Here is a 25,307-nt window from a genome sequence, read left to right on the forward strand (position 1 = left end):
AAGGAAACATTTAATTGGGGTGGCTTACATTTTCAGAGATTTAGTCTGTTATCATTATGGTGCTACATGGGAACATGCAAGCTGACATGGTGCTGGGGAAGCAGCTGAAAGTTCTACATCTTGACTCACAGAAAACAGGAAGTGAACTGAACTAGGTGTAGCTTGAGCATAGAAGACCTCAAAGCCTGCCACCATAGTGACACACTTCCTCCAGCAAGTTCACACCTACTTCAACAAGGCCACATCTCCTAACAGTGCCACTCCCTCTGAGCTTCTGGGAGCCAATTACTTTCAAACTATCACATCTCTCTTCCTTGCCTCTGCTTCTTGTTTTGACAATTGAAATTATAAATTGACTCTGGAGGTATCTTAGATGGGACTACAATCTAATAAACTAAAACCAGAAGCTGTTAAAGTTATACAAGGAGCTTAGGACATGGCTCTTACCATAAGTGGAGATTCTGATGCAATCCATAAAAAAATTCAGGTTTACAACTGGGAAGAGGGGGTTGTTTTTACAGAATTTTTGCTTTTCTGCTTCAAGATGATTTAGGCAAAGGAGCTCTTTTTCCTTTCTCATGTCCCCTGGATTCATATCTCTCTCTCTCTCTCTCTCTCTCTCTCTCTCTCTCTCTCTCTCTCTCTCTCTCTCCCCCCTTTCCCTCTCCCTCTCCCTCTCCTTTTCCCTCTTCCTCTCCCTCTCTCTCTCCCTGTTTCTCTCATTCTATGTCCTTAGCTTTCCTATCTTTTTTCTGTTTCTTTCTTCTTTGTGTGTGTGTATGTGTGGGGGAGATGAGACAGGATTTCTCTGTGTAGCCCTGACTGACCCGGAACTCGCTTTGTAGACCAGGCTGGTCTCAAACTAACAGAGAATTGCTTGCCTCTGCCTCCCGAGTGCTGGATCTTTCTTCTTCTTCTTCTTCTTCTTCTTCTTCTTCTTCTTCTTCTTCTTCTTCTTCTTCTTCTTCTTCTTCTTCTTCTTCCTCTTCCTCTTCCTCTTCCTCTTCCTCTTCCTCTCTCTCCTCCTCATCATCTTTTTTGAGACAGAGTTTCACTTTGTAACCTGGAATTAAGTTTGAAGTACTGTGCTTAAAAGATCTAATAAAACAAAAATGCCTCTAACTCAGTGGCTCCCAATTTTTCTAATACTGCAACCCTTTAATACAGTTCCTCATGTTGAGGTTCCCAGTCATAAAATTATTTTCATTGCTGCTTCAAAACTGCAATTTTGTTACTGTTATGAATAATAATGTAGATCTGGGCATGGTTGTTGTCATTTTTTAAAAGCAGCACAAGAGAGAAAGGTGACTTGTGACCAAGCTCAGGTGGAGGGGTTTTAATTGGGGGAAAGTGAATGGGAAAAGAGGGGAGGGGCAGGGAACCAGCCTCTGGGGATAGGAGCAACAGAAGAGAAGAGAGAGATAGAGAACAGACAAACATAGCCTGAATGCTAACAATGGTGGCACATACCATTAGTCCCAACACTTGGAGGCAGGGGCAGGTCCATCTCTGTGAGTTCAAGGTCAGCCTGGTCTACAGAGCAAGTCCCAGAACAGCCAGGGCTACACAGAGAAACCCTGCCTCAAAAAAAATAAACAAAAGAATAAATAAAATAAATAAAAAGAATTGTTATGGAAATATATAATATGCAGGATATCTGATATTTGACCATTGTGAAAGGATCTTCCAACCCCTCAAAAAGCTTGGGAACAGCTTCTCCAACCTGTACACCCTACTTGCCCAAGGACAGATGACTTCCTGGAAAGTTTGGGGTTGTTGTTCATGTAAGATAACAAGTCACGTGTTTTCGCTCCAATTACATGGCTATGCTTGATCACATGTAGGCAGGAGGTACTGTATGGTGTGTCTTTCCCTCACTGGCAGTGGGTTCTCACTTGCAGTGTGGTCCCTTGGCCCGCCAAGGTCCCTCTCCTACTGGTTTTTACAACACCTGAAATGCTGGAGCCTATTGTCTATGGGAGAAAACAAGCCACTTGTTCTGACTCCCCTAAATGTTTGTTTGACCCATCTGCATAGGATGTGCTTAATCACACTGTGGGTGGGAGGTTCACAGGCAGGAAATGTGTCAGGATATACACTTGCCCCTGATTGGATGTAGTCTAGAGGTACATCAGGATGTATACTTGCTCCTGATTGGGCCTGATGGGAAATACTTAAACTGTTGTACACCCTGATTGGGACCACTTTCTGGAAGCTCAGGTCCATCAGACCTGGTTAGAGCCCATCCACCTAGTGGCTCTGATTTGGCTTTAAGTTGGGGGTAGTGGTCTTATTCTTGACTGGTTGGATTAACAAGAACTGTCACAAGTTTTTTTTGGCAAGATTGGGTTACAGAAGGAGAATCTGTCTCAAAGAAAATAATAATAATTTTAAAAATTAGTCACTTGTAAGGCTGTGAATTGGAAAAATCAGATGGAAGAGGTATGATTTTAATCATCTAGTTTTTTAGAGAAAGGCAAAAATCTGTTGAAAAGAAACAACTCCCCATAGCCCCCATAGCCTGAGGGGACTCAACAGCAAGCTGTTTTGGGGCATCTAGGTATGTCTGGTTCTTCGCATCCATAGAAATCTACTTTTCTTCCTAATGTTGACCTTGGTCTTTTCCAAGAGCCAGGAACTGAAAAACAGGAGGTTTTTTTCTGTCTGTTTACCATTATCATTCTGGGACAAAGACCCTAGGGACTTCAAAAGGGCAGAGAAACTAAAGGGGACTGAGCCAGATTTTGCCTCCCTTTAGGTCTGGCCACCCTCTTTCTCCCACTGGCCTCTACCCAGTCCCAGGCAGCCACATCAAGGGCTTAGGGTTGTGGCCCAGACCTCTCTCATTACGGGGTGGTGAGACATGAGGCCGATTGGTCACCATTGTACAGGGGCACAAGGAGTTCTTTAGGGCTGTCTCGAATAACAAAGATTATACATGGCCTTATTTATCTGAGCACATGCCTTCCGTTTCCACACAATTGACTTACAAATTCTCTTTCTGAGAACAATGGCTATTCAGAGGTTTGGGACATTTTGTCCATGTGACTTCTGGCTAGGGACCCATAGTCCTCAGGAAAGAGGGGTGTGGAGCGGGGAGTTTGGTATCAGTCCTGCAAAATAGGCCAGTACTTGGATGTGAGGGTCCTAGTATTTGCCAAGAAATCTGTGGGCACACACAGGTGACTGGTTCTGACCTGCTCCAGAACACTTTGCATGGGGCTGTCACGTGTCCTACTAGGCTCTCACACAACTTTTCCCACAAGACATTGAGTAACTGTGTCCTCAAGTAAGGTCACGGTAATGCAATTGCAGATATCATCCAGGCCAAGAAATGTTAAGAAAAAGTGACTCACTGGACAGAGTATGGGCCACCATAGCTGCCTGTCTTTCAAAAATGCCACTTCAGCTCCTATAGAAACTAGAGCAATAAAGACCTCTTATCCTCCTGACCTATAACGCTCCAGACAGAGGCCCTCGAAGCTCCTAGGAGGCTGGGCACAGTGGTGCCCTTCTAAAATTCCAGCAGGAGGCAGGAGGATCAGGAGTTCAAGACCAGCCCTGGTTACACAGTGAGTTCAACCCCAACCTGGGCTACAGCAGAGAGTCTATCTTGAAATACCAGCATTTTCGGACAGAGGCAGGAGGTACAGCTACCCGCCTATAGCAGACTAAAGAGTTTGTTCCCCTAGACCTTTAGGGACCTTGCTTGACTCAGGCCAAACTGGGATTTCTAACTTTGACACAGAAAATAATTTCAGGACGAGCCATTTTATGAAGCAGCGTTGGGGTTTAATGATGATATTTTAGTATAGGCTTAAGCACAGGTGTTAGGAGAGGCTCCGGAGAAAGTGGGCCACACCTAAGGCACGGCTCTGGGCTTCTCCATGGAGGGGCTGCAGATTCTGATTTTCACACTGTCATTGGGGTCACAGTGGAAGAGCAGGGAAGGGGAGAAAAATGCATGCACACTTGCCCACTCTTGAGCCCTACATATCTGAACATGCATACACGCATGCACACATAACATATGCATATACACATGCAGGAAATACTTTCGAAAAGATGAGCCAGGTGGTGGTGGCCCACGCCTTTAATCCCAATACTGGAAGCAGAGGTAGGTGGATCTCTGAGTTCAAACCAGCCTAATCTACAGAGTGAGTTCCAGGATAACCAGGGCGACACAGAGAAACCCTGTCTTGAAAAACAAAACAAAACAAACAAAAAAACGTGTGAAGGAAGCCAGTTGACCAAAAGCCTGGAAACCCTTCCCTACCAGGGTAACAAACAGCAGTTGTGAGAAAAACCCAGGCTGGAATAGAGGAGCGGCCAGTGCTATGTAAATTGTCATGAGACTTTGGCTCTCCACGCTTTCAGCACGTGCCTCTTCCAGGCTCGCTAGGCCACTCCCATCTTCAGGGGTGGCCTTCTCTTTCTTGGCAGACTTTTCTATTTCTTTATCATACGTCCCCGGTGCAAGTCTTTGCCGGGTGACACAAGCTTCTGGGGACCTCAGCAGGTGCCCTTGGACGCTGATCCACAGCTCTTGACAGGATTTGGGTAAGTTTTCACGTTGTTGTATTAATATCTCCAGAGTAGTTAAGAAACCTAAAGGAGACTATTGGAAGGGTCCTGAGGGGCACTTGGCAGAATAAAAGTCCAAGTCATAGGGAGGGAAGGAAGGGGAAGGACAGGGTGGGGAGGGAGGGAGGGAGGGAGGACATCCTCACTGGAGGTAAAGGTAGCAGCTTTGTTTTAGATGGTGTCTGAGGAAACAGTGCGACAGTACTCAAGGTTACAAACCACCAGGAAATAGCCTACCGCTAGTGCTTCTCAACCTTCTTAATGCTGTGACCCCTGTGACCCCTTCACACAGTTCATACAGTTTTCATGCTGTGGTCCCCAACCATAAAGCTCTTTCATTGCTCCTTCATAGCTGTAGCTCTGCTAGTTATGAATCAGGATGTGTTTATATCTGATATGCGACTGCAAAGGGGTCGTGACCCCCAGGTTGAGAACGGCTGCTCTAAGTGGAAGGCATGTTAATGCTTTGTTAGCTGTTTTTACAGAGAGTGTTACTATAGCTTCTCAGCTGGTAAGAGTCTTTAACTGGGAGCTGGAGAGATGTCTCAGAGGTTAGGAGCACTGGCTGTTCTTCTGGAGAACCCAGGTTCAATTCCCAGCATCCACAAAGCAGTTCATAACTCTCTGTAACTCCGGTAGGCAAAACACCAATGCACATAAAATAAAAACAAATTTTAAAAAAATCTTTAACTGGACCCTGGGTGAGAGACATCTTCTCTTTCCCATGTCCCCTGAATTTTCCTGTCTTTCTCCTGCTTTTAAAAAAAAGACAAAATAACAGCAAAACCAACCCACTTTCTCTAAAATATTGCCCTATATCTTGTCTTACTTGACTTATCTGGCTTGGCTTGTTTAAGACATGGTGAGGCAAGGAAGCCAGGACTCTGCTTGGCTTAGAATGTGTTTTTGCAGCCTGAGACCCTCACCTGTACATCCTATGTACAAACCCCCACTCTGAAGAGTGTCCCTGGTGACCTGTGAGGACCTATACTTGCATTGAGCTGTATGTTTTAAACAATGGGAATAAGTTGTTCCCTTTAGCAATCCCCTGGTACTACCTGTTTCTATTCAAACAATCCTATGACACGGTTATGGGGCAGTGGGCCAGTTCACCCTACGCTGGTTTGGGGCACATGTTTAATAAAGCAAACTATGTCTTTTTCTTTTTTGATGTGCACTGTGTCTTCTTAGGGACCTTTAGGAAGAATTCTATATCTGCTCTTTTGCCTATGCCTAATTGGGTGTGCACACAATTGAAATCAGATGGTTCATGGGAGAGGACATGTGCTGTGAGCAGGAAGGCTTACATAAGCCAATTCTGTTAATAAAAGCACAGAAATGCTCACACTCTGCCCCTTAGCAATCAAACTCCTCCTCCTTTTGAACCCCATAAAAGGAAGCTTCAAACAGTGCCCGGACCCTTGAGTGCCTTCTTTCTTAGGGGCCCTTCTCACCCTGAGCTTCTTGTATCTTTTGAGTCTGCTCTGGGCTTTTCCTTTGAACAAAGTCTCCTTTTCTTATCTGTGTGTGATTATTTTGGTTCATTGAATAAGAGGCCAAGAACCTGAAAACACTGGGCCCAGACCCTGGCCACTTGTAATGATGGATCTCTCTGTATTGCTCAAGCCAGCCTCCAGTTCCTGGGTTCAAGAGATAGAGCTTCTCCTGCCTCACCCTCTGGAGCTGCTGGGACTTCATATAGGGGCTGCCACTGTGCTGGGTGGGCCGTCTTAGCTGGGGTCTCTATTCTGGCGATAAAACACTGTGACCAAAAGCAGCTTGAGCAGGAAAGGGTGTGTTTCCCTTACACTTCCACGTCACAGTCCGTCACTCAAGGAAGTCGGGGCAGAAACTTGGAGGCAGGGCTGATTCAGAAATCACAGAGGAATGCTGTTTGCTGGCTTGGTCCTCCAGTCTGGGCATACCATTGGTCTTACACAGGCTTCAGTAGCCACTGTGCAGTGGGTAGTGGGGGGTGTGTCACCCCCTGGGCAGGTGGTCCTGAGCTGTATGAGAAAGCAGGGTGAGCAAGTCATGACCAATCAACCCGTTAATTAATAAATTCCCCATAAGTTTGCCCACAGGCTAATCTGGTGGGGTCATTTTCTCAATTGAGATTCTGTCTTTCCAAATCATTCTTGCTTGTATCAAGTTGACAAAAACAAACAAGCAAGCCAGCACTTGGGTTCAATCATTTGATTTAATCCTCTGGTACAAAGAAGGTTTTTAGACAGGGGTACACTATAACGCAGGCTCGAAGCTCATGATTTCGTGTCTCTGTCTCACCAGCTATCCAGGTGTGCACCACTGCACCCAGCTTCACCATTTCTTTATTCTGAGAAACTCCAATGGTGACATGTCATCACAGCCCCAAACCAGCTTTCTGGCTCATCACCACCCGTCGACTCTCTGTGTCTTTCTATCCTTTCTCAGTCTGGTCTCAGTCAGACTGAAACCTTACCATACCAGAGTAGAAAGAACACCACCCAGGCCAGAGATTCCAGCTAGGCTGGTTCAATCACTTTGGCTAAGGGATCATCCATAGGAAGGCAGGTTCACCGTAAGCCATGCTAAAGAGATGGGCGGAATAATTAGTCCTTTTATGAGATACTGTACTTTCCCTTCCCAGAATCCCTGCACCTGGCACAGAAGCTTAAGGGCCACAGACACCGGGTTGTAAGTCAGCCCAGTCTGTGTTATTCTGAAAAATGAAACTTCTCTTTTTCTTCCCTCTCTTTTCTCAGCATGTTTTCTTTCACGCTCCCGCCCCCCGCCCCAGCATTTTTGGCTTCCTTACTCTTTCTCCAAAGTCTCTCTCTCTCTACACTGTGGCTTCTTGTTGGCCATGTGTCTGAGCTCCAATCCAGCTCACATGGCATCATGGCCTTTTCCCTTCTTCCTTCCCCATCTCCTCTGGGCAGTAGCTGAAATTTACAGTTTGCCTGCCCTGCAGTTTTTCCTTTAAATGCTAATAAAATTGTCTTTTGCTTCCATTTGAATCCATTGATTAATAAGACTAAGAACTCCCCCAGGAGACCCCCAATTTTCCCTGACTCATTCACCAGAGTCCATAAATTCCATATTGTTTCTGATCACCTGATTAGGAAAATAACCCTCAACTTGTGCAGAGTGGCACTTGCCACAGGGAGTTACTGGGCAACTGCCCAGTGGGGCAAACTGCCCTCTGAGAGCTCCTGCTCCTCCACGGGGTAGTGGCAGGGTCTTGTGAGTCTGTGCATGCCATTGGACTTATACAGGCCATGACACCTCCCTTCCTCCCTTTGGCCAACCTTTGGCTTGGTTTCTCTCCACCTCTTTCCCACAGTTGGCTGAGAGAATCACACAGGAGCTTGATCACTCCCGATAAATCGTACAAGGTTCCCAATCTGGGTGGCGCCACCATGTGTTCCATGCCTGGACTCCTTTCCCCTCTTTGGCTCCTTCTGGCCTATGTTACACACTCCACTTGGCACTGATTCAGAAACATATAATCTTCTGCCACTTCTTTGCCTCCAAACATGTCCTTTTCCTTCCGAGAGCCTTCCATATGGGAGTCCTCACATAAGCCAGATTTGCAATCTGCCATGCACTGGTAGCCGCTCTGTGTCCTGCACCCCACACACCTGTGAATGATGGGAAAAGCAGGAAGCAAAGTCCCGGAAGGGGTAGCCCTGCCATGCAGAAAGCAGCAGATCACCTCCCTGTACCGTCATCTGTGGAGCAGGAACAACAGTCTATGGTCCCTTGTCTGGGGAAATGGTACAGGATGCCTGGCGTGGTGGTACAAGGCTGTAACTCCAGCTCTTGGAAAGCTGAAACAGATGGATTACTTTGAGTTTGAGGCCAAACTGGGCTACAAAGTGAGTGCCAGGCCAGCCAGGACTACAGAACTGTCTCAAAAACAAAACAAAAAACATCAAAATCGGGCGCAAGGTCAGGAGACCCAGGAGACACCGAGTTGAAGGAATCAATGATTATCTGGGCAGGATAACCTTCAGTGTCCTCCTTCCCACAAGGTTGACAAGATAACATGTTAATCCTAGCACTTGGGAGGCCTAGGCAGGAGAATTGCTGCAAGTTCAAGGTCACCTTGGGTTGCAGAGTTTCATAGTGACTGGATTGGTATTGGTTTTGTGTGTGTAGTATATATGTGTGCACATGTATGTATGTGTGTTTGTGGATATCCATGCACATGTATGTGTGTGCACACGGAGGCCGTTCGGTGTCAGCTATTTCCCTTAACTACTCTCTACCTCTCTCATTGAATGTAGAATTCACAGCTCAGCTAGACTGGCGGGCCAGCAGGCTCCAGGGATCTCCCTGTCTTTTGTCACCACAGTGCCAGGTTAGAGGCAACCACAGCCACATATGGCATCATACATGTGCTGTGACAGAATTCAGATCTTTGTGCTTGCTACTCAGTGGACACTTTCCTGACTAAGCCACCTATGTCCCTGGGCTCCTGGGGTGCTGCCTTCCTATCTTTCTTTCATTCTTTCATCCTTCCTTCCTTCCTTCCTTCCTCCCTTCCTTCCTTCCTTTCTTTCTTTCCTTGGGATAGGCCAAAAGGCTGGTTTGGAACTCTCTCTGTTCTCAGAAGGCCTTAAACCAAAGATGCTCCTAGGTTAGCATCAAGCACTAAGCTTGCAGGCAGACCTACAAGCCTACAGCTTGCCCAAGTACAGCTCCCATGTTCCTTTGAGGAATCAGCTCTGAAGCCAGTGTTAGGCAGAGAGCTACTGTAAGCTGGGGACTCTGTGTTTATGGAAAAGAAGGAAGCAGTGGGAGAAGGGAGGAGGGAGTGAGGGAAGGAGGGCGGGAAGCAAACAAAGATTTACACCTGTGACCTCCAGTTCTAACCCAACTTTCTGAAGTCTGTTCTTATTATCTCTGCTTTCTATGGCAGCGAGAACGCTGGCTGCAGAGGGGAGTTTTCTAAGAGGTTGAGTAGTTTTTTGAGAAGCCAAGGACAATGGTACTGGGTTTGGATCCTACTGCATGTTCTGGCTTTGTGGGAGCCTAGTCTGTTTGGATGCTCACCTTCCTAGACCTGGATGGAGGGGGGGAGGACCTTAGACTTCTCACAGGGCAGGGAACCTTGACTGCTCTTCTGACTGGAGAGGGAGAAGGAGGGGAATGGAGGCAGGGGGAGGGGAGTGAGGGGAGGGGGAGGGAAATGGGAAGAGGGAAGGAGGTGGAAATTTTTAATTAAAAATAAATTAATTTAAATAAAATTTTAAAAAAGAAGCTGGGTATGACGTCTTGTGCCTGCATCTAGGAGGCTGAGGCAGGAGGATTGCTCTAAGTTTAAGGTTAGTTGGGAGTAAATAGTGAAACTCTGTCTCAAAAAAAAGTGGTTCATTGGGTAAAGGTACTTGCTGCCAAGACTTATGACCTTTATGTGAAAGGACAACCGACTCTCAAAGGTGGTTCCATAGCTGAGCGTGAAAGGCACACTTTCAATGTCAGCAGAGGCCTGTGGGTCTACACAGAGAGTTCTGGGACAGCCAGGGCGACATGAAGATTCTCTGTCCTCCCACCCCAAAAAGGGTGGTCCTCTGACCTCCACAATGTGCCTGGCACTTGTTTGTCAACACAGATACATGTACAGCCACACACAAATGAGTTTAAAATGCAGAAAAGTATCCTCTAGGGAATTCTCTCCAGTGTATATGGGCATCTATGTGCTAGAAATTCTCCTCAGCAGAACTGGATGGTGTCCTCGTTTGCTTACGACTGCTGTGATAAAACACCATGGGAAACCGACATGGGGAGGAGAGGATTTGGCTGTCAGACTACAGCCCCTCAATGACAGAATCAAGACAGGATCTTAGGGCAGGACCCTGGGGCAGAAACTGGGGCAGAGACTGCGGAGGAACGCTGTTTACTGGCTTGCTCAGCTGCCTTTCTTCTACAGCCCAGGCTCTCTTGACCAGGGATGGTATTGGCCACAGTGGGCTTGGCTCATCTACTTCAACTAGCAAGTTTTAAGAAAATGCCCCATAGACATGGCCCAATCTGATGGAAGTGATTCCTCAACTGGTTCCCACCTCCCTCTGTGTCTAGGTTTGTGTCAGAAACAGTGATAACAAATTACCTAAAAAAAATCTAAAGGTGATCACCAGAGGGAAACTTGCTATCTGGAGACTGAGGAGGAGGGAACGCCATCATGTGATGGAAAAACCAGCCCAGGCCAGGTATGGTGGGTGACTGCAGTCCTAGTACTCCGGAAGCTGAAACAGGAAGGTACAGACTTCAAGGCCAGCATGGAGTACATAGTAAGACTCCATTTCAAGCTAATCAACCAACCAACAAAACCCCAATACTTGAGAAACCACACGAGAAACCTTCACCCACTTCCACCCCCCAGTTAAAGCACAGAAGGGTGGAGTTTCATTGCTTTCTGACCTTTTGAAAGGGATCCTGTCTGGTGATCTCGGTGGCAGGGAGAGGCTTAGCCTTCGAACCTGAAGCAAAACTGGGACAGAGGGAAGCTGATATCTGGAAGAGACACTGTTCTTGCCTTTCTCCAGCCAAGACAGGTTTTGAAACTCTCTGGAGCCATGACCCAATCCTCTTTGGTCCCAGCTCAAATCAGCCCCTTTACTTTAGTCTCCCTTTTGAAACAGCCTGTGTTGTGAGCCAACATGTCTCATGGCTAAGCCACTCTACTCAGTCTCTACGAATAAGTCCCAGAGACCGACAACCTCTGGACCTGGCACGGACCCTATTAAAGCTAAGTGACTTGGAAGCAGCTCTGGACCTAGACGAGGGGAGCACTCACCATCACTGATAGCATGCTTACTGAGCATGCATGATGCTCTGGGTTAAAGTTCTAGTATGGGGAAATTTTGTTTGTGCTCTAACAAGATCAGAGGGTGGAGCTAGCTATAAATAAAGCTTTATTTGTTAGAGCGCTGACAAAATATCGCCACAGGGAAAACATTTAAAAGTTAAAGAAATGCCAGGTGGTGGTGGTGCCATGCCTTTAACTCCAGTACTCAGGTGGTAGAGGCAGGTGGATCTCTGAGTTCTGGGTCAACCTTGTCTACAGAGAGACTTTCAGGATAGTCAAGGCTCAAAGAGAAGCCCTGTCTTGGAAAACAGAAAGGGAAGAGGGAGAAGAAGATGACTACCTTAACTGGGTGTGGTCTCCCGCACTGTAGCCCAACACTCTGGAGGCAGAGGTACATGGATTGCTAATGAGACCAAGGCCAGTCAGGGCTACAAAGTGAATTTCCAGCCAGCCAGGGTTACATAAGTGATACCTTGTCTCAAAAGCTAGTTGCCTAAGGCTGTAGAGACAGCTCAGTAATTAAGAGCATGCAATGGCTGTTCTTTCAGAGCGCCCAGGTTTTGTTCCCAGCACCCAAGTGGTGGCCAGCAACCATCTGTAGTCCCAGTTCCAAAGAATCCAATGTCCTTTTCTGGCTTCCTCAGGCACTCCATACATACATGCAGGAGAACATAAATGCACATAAGATAAAATCAATAAAACGAAACAAAGCAGAAGCCTAGCTAAGGAAGAATTCCTGTATGGTTTGGTTCTCGTCTAGGGACACTTTTTATGTCGATTGTATTCCTTCTGACTGGAGAAGAGCAGAAAGAGGCAGACTTCTGAAATAATGGGCTACCACTAGGATCCTTCACACAGTAGGCTTTTATTTTCATCTTCCCTCAGATAAGTTGTAATGGGCTGTGTGTCACAGGCAGTTGCTCAGGTGCTGCCATCCACAGACCAGAGACCTTCACTGTGACTTCTTCCTTCTGCTGAAAATTGTAAGCTTTCCCTGGTTACCAAAGCTCAGCCCAGCAGTGGCAGTGGGCTTCTTCCTTCCTGAAAGCAGGATGGGGTTAAGACCTCGGCATGTGCGTGTTGGAGCTTCTATACAGCAGGCTGGCCTTGAACTCACAGGGATTCCCCTGCCTCTGCCTTCTGAGTGCTAAAAAAGTGTCACCACAGCTTGGCTCATTTTTATTTTTATTTTTTGGTTTAGCCAGCCTGGAACTTGATATGTAGACCAGGCTGGCCTCAAATTCAGAGATTTCCCTCTTCTCCTCCTCTGAATGCTGGGATTAACTGTTCTTGCTTTTTGAAACACGGTCTCACGTAGTCTAGACTCTTCTCAAACTCCCTATAAAACCGAACATGACCTTGAACTTCAGATCCCTGAGTGCTGGGGATCACAGGTGTGAGCGCCAACCATGCTGCTTGTGTCTTGCTAGGGATCAAGTTTCTTCGTCGCTTTAGAATTGGGAAACGTGAGCCCTCTGACTGTCCCACTTTCTCAGGATTGTTTTGGCTAGTCCTATCGTTTTTCATGAGTTTTAGAATCCGTTTGTTCATTTATACAAACCAAGGTAGTAGGGATTTCTAAATTAAAAAAAAATATTTTAGATGTATGTGTTTATGTGTGTGTGCACACATGTGGGTGTGCCGGCCTCGGCTTGTGCATGGAGGCCAGAGGATGCCAGGCGTCCTCTGCCACTTTCCCTCTTAATTCGTTGAGGAGTTTCTCACTGAACCTGGAGCTACACCAGAGGCCAGCAAGCTTCACCCCTCCTCCTGTTTCCACCCTCCACAGCATTGGTGTTACAGGGGTACAGAAAACCATGCTTGTTTTCTTCATGGGTTTGTGCAGCAAGTGCTCCTACCTGCTAAGCCATGTTCCCAGCCCAAATCTTTACTGCCTTGAGCTCACTACGTAGTCAAGGATGACCTTGAATTTCTGATCCTCCTGCTTCTACCTGAGTGCTAGGGTTACAGGTATGGGTTACTATGCTTGGTCTAGATGGTACTGATCGACCAACCCCTATTCATCCGTTATTTTCTTCTCTCCTCCATCCCTTTCTTTCTGGGCCTCTGTAGCCTTGGCTAACCTGGACATCATCAAGCCTAGGTTTGACCCTCTTGCCTCAGTCTTTAGGGTTCTGGAATTAGAAGTGTGAGCTATTGGCTGGGTTTCCAAGGCATGAATAGTAGAGAACGGATAAGAAGAAAATGAATGACACGCCCTGGGAATTAAATCGGAATTCAGTCTGTGTTGCCTGTTGACAAATAAAAACCAGGAATTGATCTTTAAACTGTACTTTATTCAGAGATCTGGCAATCTGGGAAGGAAATCTGCCTTCCCCAACCACCCCTGTTAGCATATTTACAGGGAATCAGAAAAGAGGCGATAAATCAATCCAAAGTTTAGTCCCTCTGTCCCCCTGGCCAGGCGGTTGGTCTCGACTCTGAGGTTTCAGAGGGTTGAACATACTATGGCCACCCAGTTTTGTGTTCTCCCTGAGTCTCTATTTGGAGGACATCCAGTTTGAAGGTTAACTTGAAGCAAACAAACAAGCCATTATCAGAGTGTGCATGTTGGATTGCTACCAACATGATTGTGTACAATCAGAATCCTTCCTACAAAATGAAACAAAGAATGTGCTCTTACAATACAGACTATAAAGGGCTCCAACTTCTTCCCCATCATAACTGGTAGGTAGTCAGTTTCACTGGAAGAGAATACTTGGTACATAGAGCAATCAAAGTAAATTTTTGGAATCACATATTAGGGACAGATTGTGGAGGGCTTTGATGTTCAGTTTAAGAGTTTTTGAACCTAATACAGTTAAAAGTTAATATTGGCAGCAGTACATTTGAACATAGAACACATATGAATGATGGAGACAGTAATAACAGGAAGACCAACGAAGAATGGAGCGTAGTCTTTCAGAGAGGTACCTGAGCATGTGACAGTGCTGAGGTGTGACAGTCTCAGAGCTGTTGAAATGCCCAGAGTGTCATCACAGACGAAACTGGGGCTGAGAGATGATGCACAGACTGAGACACTCTCCAGAGGGGAGCTGCTTCCCAAGGGAGCAGCTCGGCAAATGCTGATGTCCCTAACATCAGATTGCTGATGTCCCTAACGGAGTCACATGCTTCTTATAAAGTGCCTGCTAATTAGCCTGTAGAGTCAGCCACTGCCTTTGATTTGAACCTGGGTTTGACTGATGGCTAATCTCAGCTGTCATCTTGACTGCATCTGGCGTCAACTGAAACCCAAACTGCAAGGGGCACTCCTGAGCGATTTTCTAGACCACAGTATTAGAAGCAGGAAGACCCACCCTAAATCTGGGTGGCACCTTCTGGACGTAGAAGAAGGAAACTGCTCTTGCCTGCTGCCCCCACTCTTACAGGCAAGTCCGTCTGTCCGGCTGCTCCCACATTCCTTCCCTGACGTTAGAGCCTGCCTCTGTGGGATTCTAACAGACTGGAGATCAGCGGCTCTCCAGGAACTCTCCAGGCCTCCGGGTCACACTGGGACTGCAGAGACACCCAGACTCATAGACGGAACAGCTACTGCATTCTTGGCCTCGCCAGTGTGAGACAGCCATTGCGGGACTGCTCCAACAGTATCCTGTAAGTTGTGTTTATATTTCCATTCTATCAGTTCTAGTCCTTTAGGGAACCCCTGACTAATATACTGGACTTGAGAAGCCTGTATCAGGGCAGTTTAGAAAACAATAGGGGAAGCAGGGGCTGCAGAGATGGCTCAGCGTGTGCACATACCCACACTGACATCAGACACAACTAAAATGGTTTCCTTAATCTAAAAAAAATTTAATAAACTAGGGAAATCTGTGCAAAGCAGATCACTATAGCGAATAAATAGTGGTTCCCAGCATCAGCCAACATAAGTGTAAACCTTTCTTTTCTTCTACTGTGAGCAAGTTCTAAAACTGGTCTGAACCTTCAGTCTGTTTCTTTATTTAAAATAAGATTTATTATTATTATTAATTTTTTTTGGAGAAAGGGTATCTCTGTGTAACATCTCTGGCTGTCCTGGAACTTGCTCTGTAGACCAGGCTGGTCTCAAACTCACAGAGATTCACAGAGATGCACCAGCCCTCCGAGTGCTGGGACTAAAGGTGCGTGCTAACTCTGCCCTGCTAGACTTTTTTCCTTTTTTTTTTTTTTGTTTTTGCATGGGTTTCAGGAAATAAAGTCAGGTCTTGAAGTGTGTGTGGTTAGTGCTTTCACTCATTGAGCCATTTTACAGGCTCAAATTTTGAAACTTTTGACTGAATTCCTAAAAATAGTTTCTCTTTCACTCATCCCACCAAGCACTAAAATAATCTGAGAGATTTTATTTTTATTGTTTGGATCTTATTTACTTGAGGCAAAATTTGGTTATGTAGATCAGCTTGGCCTCAAATTCTCAATCCTCGGGTTGGGGACATAGCTTGGTAGAATGCTTGCCTCATATGCTTAAGGCCCTGGGTTGGATACTCAGTGGTTGGTCGCTCTCAAAACGGACTTGCCACTATTTGAGAGGAGCCCCAATCTGCCTGGTCAGTTGGTATTGTAATACACAGGACCCACAGCTGAGTAAGACTGTGGCTGATAACTTTTTCCCCAGCATGGCACCTTCCAGCACTGTAAGACTAGCCCAGGGGAAAGAAGACACTAGACTAGGTCAAGCCTGTTTTCCTATTGAGACAAGGCACGTGCTACCTTCAGCAATGGGGTTTTACCATCTAATCCTGCTGGGTAACCAATAGCTGTGGCCAATATCTATACTGTTTTAGGAGGCCTCAGAGACCTCCCCGACGGTGTCGCTTTTCTGAGACTAGGTCTGTTCTAGATCTGCTGATTGTCAACTTGACTTGACCCAGAGTGTTTGGAGAGGACAGCCTCAGTTGAGGAACTGCCTACACCACATTGGCCTGTCTGTGGGAGAGGGCCTTAATTGCTAATTGATGGTTGAGGGCCCAGTCCACTGTGGGCAGTACCATTCCCTGGGCTGTAAAAGAAAGCTGCCTAAGATGGGCAGCGGTGGTTCACACCTTTAATCCCAGCTCTCAGGAGACAGAGGCAGATGGACCTCGGAGTTTGAGGCCAGTCTGGTCTACAGAGTGAATTCCAGAACAATCAGGGTTACACAGAGAAACCCTGTCTCAGGAAGGGGTGGGGAATTCATGAATTCACAAAGATCTGCCTGCCTCTGCCTCTGTCTCGGAAGTGCAGGTCACTCTGTCTGGTTCTTAAATCAACATTTACAAAACCTTTTATCTGCATGCATTCCATGCTGAATTTGTCCTTGTGCTCTAAGTTTTGTTTCTTTAGTTTCTTCTGGAATGTCTTTTTTCTTCCGTGCAGCTTCCTCTTCTGGCTTAGCAAGGGTTTGCTCTTTTTAGTGAAGATATCTCTGTGGTGGGGAGTTCTGGGATGGGCCAACCTGAACATGAGTCCCATGTGCTTGGTGATACATTCATTGCCACATGAGTATATTGATGACCAGGGCATCTGGGCCTGAGTCTTCAAGCTGAGCACTAGTTTCTGACTTTTGAAGCAGGTACACAAAGAATTCAGCACTCTTTCTGGGCCGCCAGTCCTGCGCCAAGTTTCATCATTTGGCTTCTAGCTCCTTCGTTATCCTGCCAGAAGGGTACACACTACACTGCTGCTTTATAGTGTTATCTTTCAGATACGTGGCTTTCAGATAACGTGCACCCTGACGGTCTAGGCGGCGTCACTGATAGTCTTAAAGCAAGCATGAGCATTTGAAAGTTTCGTTTTCCGTGACTCAGTAGAGGTTTCTGAGAGTAGAGAATCATTTTCACAGGCCAACCTCAAACACAGCATGAGGGAATCAACTGTTTTTTTGTTGAGACAGGGTTTCTCTGTGTAACAGCCCTGGCTGTCCTGGAACTTGCTTTGTAGACCAGATTGGCCTCAAACTCACTGAGATTCACCTGCCGCTGCTGCCTCCTGAGTGCTGGGATTAAAGGCAAGCGTTACCGTCGCTTGGTAGAATCAACATTCTTAATAAGCTCTCCAGATATTGATTTTGTACGTAAATGACTGAGACACAGAGCCAGATGCAGGGGAATCATTATGATCAATATGGGGCCACCTTGCCTACATATTGAGTTCCAGGTCAGCCATGGCTACATAAGGAGAGCCTATCTCAAAAATAAATAAAAAATAATAAATAAATAACCCCAACTTCCTATTTATTTTCTTGATTTGTATGGAAAAAAGAAAGAAGAAAAAAGCATCTCGGGGCTGGAGAGATGGCTTGCTCAGTGGTTAAGAGCATATACTGCTCTCCCAGAGGACCTGAGTTCAGTTCCTAGTGTCCACACATCAGCACAAGGGTGTTTACTGGGGTGTAATTGTCTCCTGAGACAAAATGAATCTTGCAAAGTTTTTTATTTGGCTGCTGATGGAGCCTGTGTTGCAGCGCCGTAGCTCGGTCTTTTCTTATGTACTGGACAAATGTGTTTGTAGGAAGATAAAAAGGGACTCTTTCTCTTGCACACACATTTTCCAAGTCCAGAGACTGTAATCTTTGTTTCTCTAGTCTAGTGGCCTACCTCAGATGCGCAGGCTAGTCCATGGATTTGGTCAAGATCATGGGTGTGTCAAACTAGTGCTGGGATTATAGGCATGCACCACTGTTCCTGGCACGGCTCCTTTTTTGCTAGTGACATGATCTTGGGCAAAAAAAAATTTTTGTGCTTCAGTTTACTTATCTGTAAAACAAGGATAAAAAGAAACTAGTAATTTAAGAGGCACAGTGGCACAGGCCTGTAACCCTAACACTGGAGAAGCTGAGATAGGTAGATTACTATGAGTTTGAGGTGAGCCTGGACTACCTAGTCAAGACAACATAATGGGATGTTATCTAAAAACAAACAAGCAATACCAACAACAATCAGTTATCTGCCTCTTGGGGCAGGTAAAGGTGAAGGTAATGCCAGTCCAGTCCTCTATCCACTGAGTATGGCACGCTGCAGGAGCCAGTCAAGTGACTAGGCCATCATCATCATCATCATCATCATCATCATCATCACAATGACACCTGACACTTGGAGATCACTCCCTGTGTGCCAGGGCTGCTTTAATTCTCCATGAGTGCGGCCATCATTTCAATCAGCAGGCAAGAGTGCAGACAGGAAGGGTTGTGGGGAGCAGGAGGGCGGGAGGAAGTGTGGCAACCTCATGAAGGCAGAGGTTAAGGTGGGGCACCATGCCTGCCAGCTGGGAAAAGCTCTGACTCACGAGAGGCCCCCGTGTCACTGTGAATCTACAGGGAGGGGAAGGGTGGGTTCACTGTTGGACTTGGCATTTGTATGTGTCTCTGACAGGATGGTGTGTGTGGAACTATAAAAAACAGATATGTCAACCTCCCTCCCCTGCATGTCTGTGTCATCTGGGACTTGAACCCAAGGCTGTATGCAGCTAAGCAAGTGCTGTCCCATGGTGCTCCACTCCCAGCCCCAAACCAGAATTCTTGAGACCAGCTCCTGAAGTAAAGAAGGTTAAGCCATTACAGAGATTAGCTAGGAAAAGGACCAAGTCCTGGGAAAGCTTTCAGGTGCCAGCAAAAGTCCTAGCAAGAAGGCTAGGTGGCGTGGAGTCCATATGAGCTACTATATTGCAGTGCTGGAGATAAAACCTATGGCCTTGGGCAAGCGGTCCCACTAAGTCATCCCATAGCCTTGATACATGACCTTATTAAATAGAGTTCAGGAAGGATTGACTTCTCTGATGGTCTTACTTTGTTCAGAAGGAATTATGTCTTTTTGCTTTTGCTTCTTATCTAAGACAATAGCAAAGCAAAAGTAATCTGAGAACTGGCTATGGGGACCGCTCTGCCCCTCAGCCTAGCGCAGAGAGGTCACTTAGTCATTCTTTTGAATTCAGTTTTAGATCAGTTCTGTTTTCTCTCAGCAAATGCCCGCAGTTCTCGGTTTCTACTTCTGCAAATCAACCCCTTGCCAGAACACATGGCACATGAACAAAAACTTAGTAATTTGATAGAATTCTCATCAAATTATCCTACAAACCTAGATTTTCACCTGGCTGGGAGGTGATGCCTGTATTCCAGCACTGGGGAAGCTGAGGCGGAAGGATTGTCATTTATGAATTTAAGGTCAGCCTAGACTATATGGCAAGATCTTGATCCCTGACCCCAGTGTACAGACAAAAAAAAAAATCCAAATCTGAAACCCCACATAAAGAAGTAACCCCCCAACAACTAACTCCTCTACAAAACAAAACAAAACAAAACCTGTGTCCAGTTTCTGGTTTAGCTGTACATTTTTATTAAGCTACTTCCAGGTGAAGAGACCTCTTGGTATTATAGATTTTAAATTTTAGCCCAGCAATAGCTAGGCTTAGTGGACCGCACTCACAATGCTAGTACTCTAGTGGCAGAGGCAAGAGCAGTTCAGAGCAAGCCTGCACTGCATAGTTGAGTTCAGCACAACAGACACAGTGTTTGCCTCTCTCACCCCCACAGTATTTTGTGGGGGTGGCAGATTAAGCAGTCACTGTGTAGAACACGTGTCTTAAGTTTTTTCTTAATAACAATAACAATAATAGTAATAAAAGTTAATACTTTTTTGTTTTGTTTTTTTTTTTTTAAAGAAAGGGTCTTATTCTGTAGCTCAGGCTGGCCGGGAACTCTTGGTACTCCTACCACCTCAATCTCCCAAGTGCTGGAATGATGACCAAAAAAATAACAGCACCTACCTGCAGCCAGACTTGGGAGGAGAGTCCCTGACTCACAGAGAGGTTTATTTTGTGGTGTGCAAGGCTTACCTCAATGAAGCCTTTCATTTCTTTCATTTTTGCTTTTTAGATTATTTTAAAAACTATTTATTTTTGTGTGTCTGTGTACAGGTATGTGAGTACACCATGTGTGGAAGTCAGAGGTTCTGGGGATTGGATTCAGGTTGTCATGCCTAGTGACAAATGCCTTTATCCACTTTCCCATCTCTCCAGTTCCATTTTTTGAGGTTCCCCTTCTCCCAGGGTCTGTCTTCATAGTTCTGGCTCATCTGGAACTCTCTATGTAGACCAAGTTGGCCTTGAACTCACAGAGATCCGCCTGCCTCTGCCACCCAAGTGCTGGGATTAAAGAAGTGTGCCACCATGCCTGGCCATTTTTGAGATTGTTGAGACCGGTTTCAACATGTATCCCAAGTTGGCCTTAAACTCACTATGTAGATCAGGCTGGCTTTAAATTCCAGTATTCTTACCCCACCCCACCCCACTTTGAGATTACAAATGTATCTGATAAATAAATTTTTATTTTCTTTTCGGTGATAGAAATAGAGGGAGTTTATCAGGAAAAGTGTTTAAAAGGTACTCAAGGTGGAAGTGGGCTAGTGACCTAGGAACACAGATGTGCAAAACCTGATTTTGGTTGGGCATCCCAGCACAAGAAGGCAAAAGCAGGTAGATGTCCGTGAATTAGTTCCAGGACAGCCATAAAGAGACCCTTGATTTTATATAAACTGCAAAAGGTTGGTGATATGTTAGTACACACCCATGTATAAGCCGTTGAGCATTATTAAATGTTAAACATTTTGTCATTTACTTGGTCTCTTTCATAGGAAAGATCTGGACATTACAGATAAACATGTGTTTGGACTGAGCATGAAGCTCAGTGGTAGAATGCTTACCCAGTACACGCGAGGCCCTGGGGTTGACCAAGAACAACAAAAGCTGCATGTACTCATAGACACGTTTGCTGCACAGGCCACACTTAAGCAATGAGTCAGGCAGCAGCATTGCCAGCAATAATCTGTCTTACGAGCCTTCCCCAGGGCTACGCTAACTACCTGTGTTAGAGGAGCTGCTAATGTTATTTATATAATTACGAGAGTGTTTATGCTGATCTTAATTCTTGGTTTTCAATATTGGGGCAACTTGGCACAAATGGGAATTTAGTACGTTACGACATTTCTACAAGTGTTTAAAGATGCATTGCTTGTAGACTTTCAGATTCAAGACGAATATGCTTTTAAACAGTATGGCTTGATATTTGACTGACAGCAGTGTAATTTCAAGTACCACAGAGTACAGTTGTGTGTGTGTTTATACATGGGGTGGAGTCCAATACGTGTAGCCAGAGGCCAACACTGAGAGTCAACAGCTTTCTTACTTTTGAGGTAAGGTCTCTCCCTGAGCTTGGAACTCACTGGTTTGGCTAAACTGGCCAGCAAGCAAGTCCCAGGGCTAATTTTGGTTTCCAATGGCAGAATAAATGTTCATATTAAATATAGCAATTGTGGGCTTGGAGAGATGGCTCAGCAGTCAAGAGCATTTCCTGTTCTTCCAGAGGACCTGGGTTTGATTCTCAGCACTCAATGAGGGAGTGCTCTTGTGCTGAAATTACAAGAGAGTGCCTCACTGGGTTTTTAGATTAGAACTTAGGTCCTCATGTTTGCACACCAAGCGTTTAATAACGGAACCATCTCCACAGTCCCAAGACTGTAGAATACTGATTTTATAACAGACATTTTCAAATCATTTAACAACATGGCGTCCTAGCTAACTGGCTAGACTTGACAATTTTATCTTTGTGTGACAGTCACAGGGGCTGATGAGGTATTGCTTGTCCCTTAAAATTGTTGATATATTTATTATTTTGGGTTCATGTGTTTGCCACAGTGCATGTGTGGACATCAGAGGACAATTTTTGGGAGTCAGTACTTTCCTTTTGCCATGTGGATTCTAGGATTGAAACTGGCTCATCCAGGCCCAGTGGCCCTTACTTGTGAGCCATCTTGTGGTTCTTAGGTATATTTTTGTATTTCTATGTTTCTCAATTGTTGCTAGGTTTATTTTTTATGATCTACTTTTTATATTGTGTAGATTTCACACACAAACACTCTCTTTCTCTGTCTGTCTGTCTGTCTGTCTCTCTCTCTCTCTCACACACACACACACACACACCTCTCTTCGCTTCCCTACTTTTCAAGATTTCTTACACCTTTTGAACTCTGCTGTGACCTCTTCACCCTTTACAGCCATTCTGTATTCACACACACACCTACTGCGTGATGCATGCTACAGTCTGAGAGTTACTGTTTGCCTTAGTCAGGGCTATCATGGGACATGGGGACACTGGACAAACTGCTGACACTGAAACCTCCATACCTTGAGAATTTATTGCCGTTAATAAATTCTGACATGTGGAAAGACACAAATGTATTTGTCTGTGTTTCTGACATAGCACACTCAAGACATTATCTATTTTTGGCTTTTTGAGACATGGTCTCCCTATATAGCTCAGGCTGGCCTTAGCCTTCCCAGTCATGGGATTACAGGTATGTACTTCCATGCCCTGCTTGGAAATTTTAAGTCACAGACACAGGTTTCTCAACACTCTAGACTAATGTTGGTTTCCAATGGCAGAATAATGTTTCCATTAGTTATGGAATTAATTAGCAATTATGGGACTGGAGAGATGGCTCAGTGGTCAAGAGAACCTGGGTTTGACTCTCAGCACACACATGAGGAATCTGATGCACTGTCTGTCTTCTGTAGGCACTGTACACAATGGTGTACAGACATACATGCAGGCCCAACACCTACACAAAAATAAAAGCCAATCTTAAAATGTTTGTTTTGAGCAGAAAACAACTTTTTTTCATAGGAGAAAACTGAAACCAATTTCAAACTGGTGTTAAAATTCACAATGGTATTTAGAATTTTTGCTTTGAGAGTTGTCCTACCAATAGTTATGACTTTAGAATTTTAGAAACTTCTTCCATTTTCATTGGCTATTGACTTGACTATCACAATGGTGACTCACTCTGTCCTAGGAGCAAGTTCAGTGTCATTATGCCAGCCACAAGTCACCGAAGCTATAGTTGGGTTATGAATGTTACTCAACCAGTGTTTTGTCCTTCTTGCTAACAAATTATAGAGGTGACTCTATCAAACTGGCTGTACCAGAGGGCACTGTTGGGTCATGGTGACTGGTACGGGGTAGGGTAGAAGGAAGTGTCTTTTGTTGCTGTATGAGGTGCAGGATTTACCCACTATGGAAAGATGTTAACACCTTAAGAATGGAGAGACGGGGCTTATGAGCTGGTGCAGTGGGTAAAGGCACTTGCCACCACGCCTGATGATTGGAGTTCAACCCCCAGACCCATATGATGGAAAGAGAACAGATTTCACCAAGTTGTCCTCTGGCTATGGCATCTGAACCCATTAAAGAACAATGGAGGGAAGGGTTGGGGTGTTGCTAAGTAGGAGCCTTGCCTAAACATTCACACTGCCCTAAACTCAATCTCCAGTGCTTCAGAAACAAACAAAAGAACAAACACAAGAAGAGAGATTCTGATTCTGAAGATCTGTAACTGATATCAGAAGATATTGAACACTGCTGAAAATCAATAACTAAGTCGTAGTCAGGGAAAGAGATCTGGAAAAAAATCTGCTTTGAAACATTTGATGGTACCATTTAGGAAGCGATAAGGGTGAAGCCAGTGTGGCAATGGGACTCAGCAATGTCCCTTGGGGCTAGGGAGAGTAGCAAAGATCCTTATTAGCTGAGAAGGTGTGAGCATTTTGAGGAAATAAGGTGGTTTGTTTCATCATTATAGAAGCATCAGAAATTGCATGGAGTGATTGGCAATGAGATCACTTCAACAGAGACCAAGTGAGAGGTAGGAGGGAAGATGGAGATGCTCTCTTAAAAGCCTGTTTTAGCACAAGATGGATTGTTCCTAGAGGAAAAGTTCTTTGGTCAAAGAAGAGTCTTTATAGAAAGAGCTGCAGGGAAGATTTGATGGGGGTTTTGTTTTCTTTTGTTGAGGCAGGGTCTCATTCTAGCCCTGGCTGACTTGGAACTCCTCCTGTGGCCTGGGTCATCCTGCAGCAGCTTCTCAAGTGTTGGAAATTAGGGTGCGAACCCCATCTGGCAAGGTCTTGGAAGGGGTTTTTTGGTTGGTCTTTATATCATAAGCCTGTTATCCTTAGGGCACATCTTACATTAAGCCCCAACAATCTTCTCAGCTTTGCCCTATTTAAGTTGTTATTGTGGATCTTATTTTTCCCTCTTAAGTTGGCGATGGAACCCAGGCCTTTGGATTCCATCAAGTGCTCTACCACTGAGCTATATCTAGAGTTATGGGTCAAATTAGTTCTCTGCATTCGGCTTCTGTTGTTGTAGAAAGGTACAATTGTCTTTCTTGATCTTAGTCTCCAAACCTTTGTGTCTTTGCTGTTGTTGAGACAGGGTCTTATTCTGTATAGCCAAGTCTGGCCAGGAACTTACTATGTAGAACAGGCTGACCCGAAACATGCAAGATCCTCCTGCTTCAATCTCTCTAGAGCTTTTCCTTGTTGGGGAGCTTTCCATGTCTGTTTCCTCCCATCCCCCATCATCAGACTTCAGCTCCTCGGACCTATTGTCGTCCAATGGCAAGGACAATAGGCTGCCGGCGTAGGCTTCCTCTAAAATCTAAACTAAAGCTTCTGAGTTGAATAGGTACTAAGTTTTGACCTAAAGAGTGTGAAAGATACATTCCTCTTATAACTGAACTCGAAGAAACCATATTTCTCTGCAAACCGGCGTCTACATTTACTTGATGTGGTTCTTAATAAGGCAGAAATAGGAAAGCTCACTCGTAGCAAATCACTTCTTCTGTGTAAAGAAGACAGAATGCTTAAGTCGTTTGTAATCGACCATTACTTTAAGACCATCTAAAGTAGTTTTGAATTAGACATTTTAAGGGTTCATACATATCTTCTAGAAGTAGTAGGGCATGGCAGAGTCATCATATGTTAATACAGTAATAAAAACAAGCCCTACTGTTTGAGGAAGAGTTGACTAAGGCTTTCGGAATTCCGAAACCTTCACAAGACGACGCCTAGCATTATGTTGGTCGCTGACACAAACACACTCTCCAGCCCGAATCTT

The 25,307-nt window shown here is 45.2% G+C and overlaps 1 protein-coding gene across 2 annotated transcripts in view; it reads left to right on the top strand.

Moving 5' to 3' along the window:
* The first annotated feature begins 4,426 nt into the window (after window positions 1–4,426).
* Window positions 4,427–25,307, top strand: part of Adipor2 (adiponectin receptor 2) — a 62,529-nt gene continuing 41,648 nt past the window's right edge. The window contains exon 1 of one of the 2 annotated variants that reach the window (XM_038317873.1): window positions 4,427–4,560. The gene's annotated coding sequence lies outside the window, so the exon portion shown is untranslated. Of the gene's footprint in view, window positions 4,561–14,772; window positions 14,996–25,307 lie in introns of those variants that run through there. The other variant, XM_038317871.2, reaches the window with a different exon arrangement.

The sequence above is a fragment of the Arvicola amphibius genome, chromosome 2 (assembly GCF_903992535.2).
Source record: "Arvicola amphibius chromosome 2, mArvAmp1.2, whole genome shotgun sequence".
Taxonomy (NCBI): Eukaryota; Metazoa; Chordata; class Mammalia; order Rodentia; family Cricetidae; genus Arvicola; species Arvicola amphibius.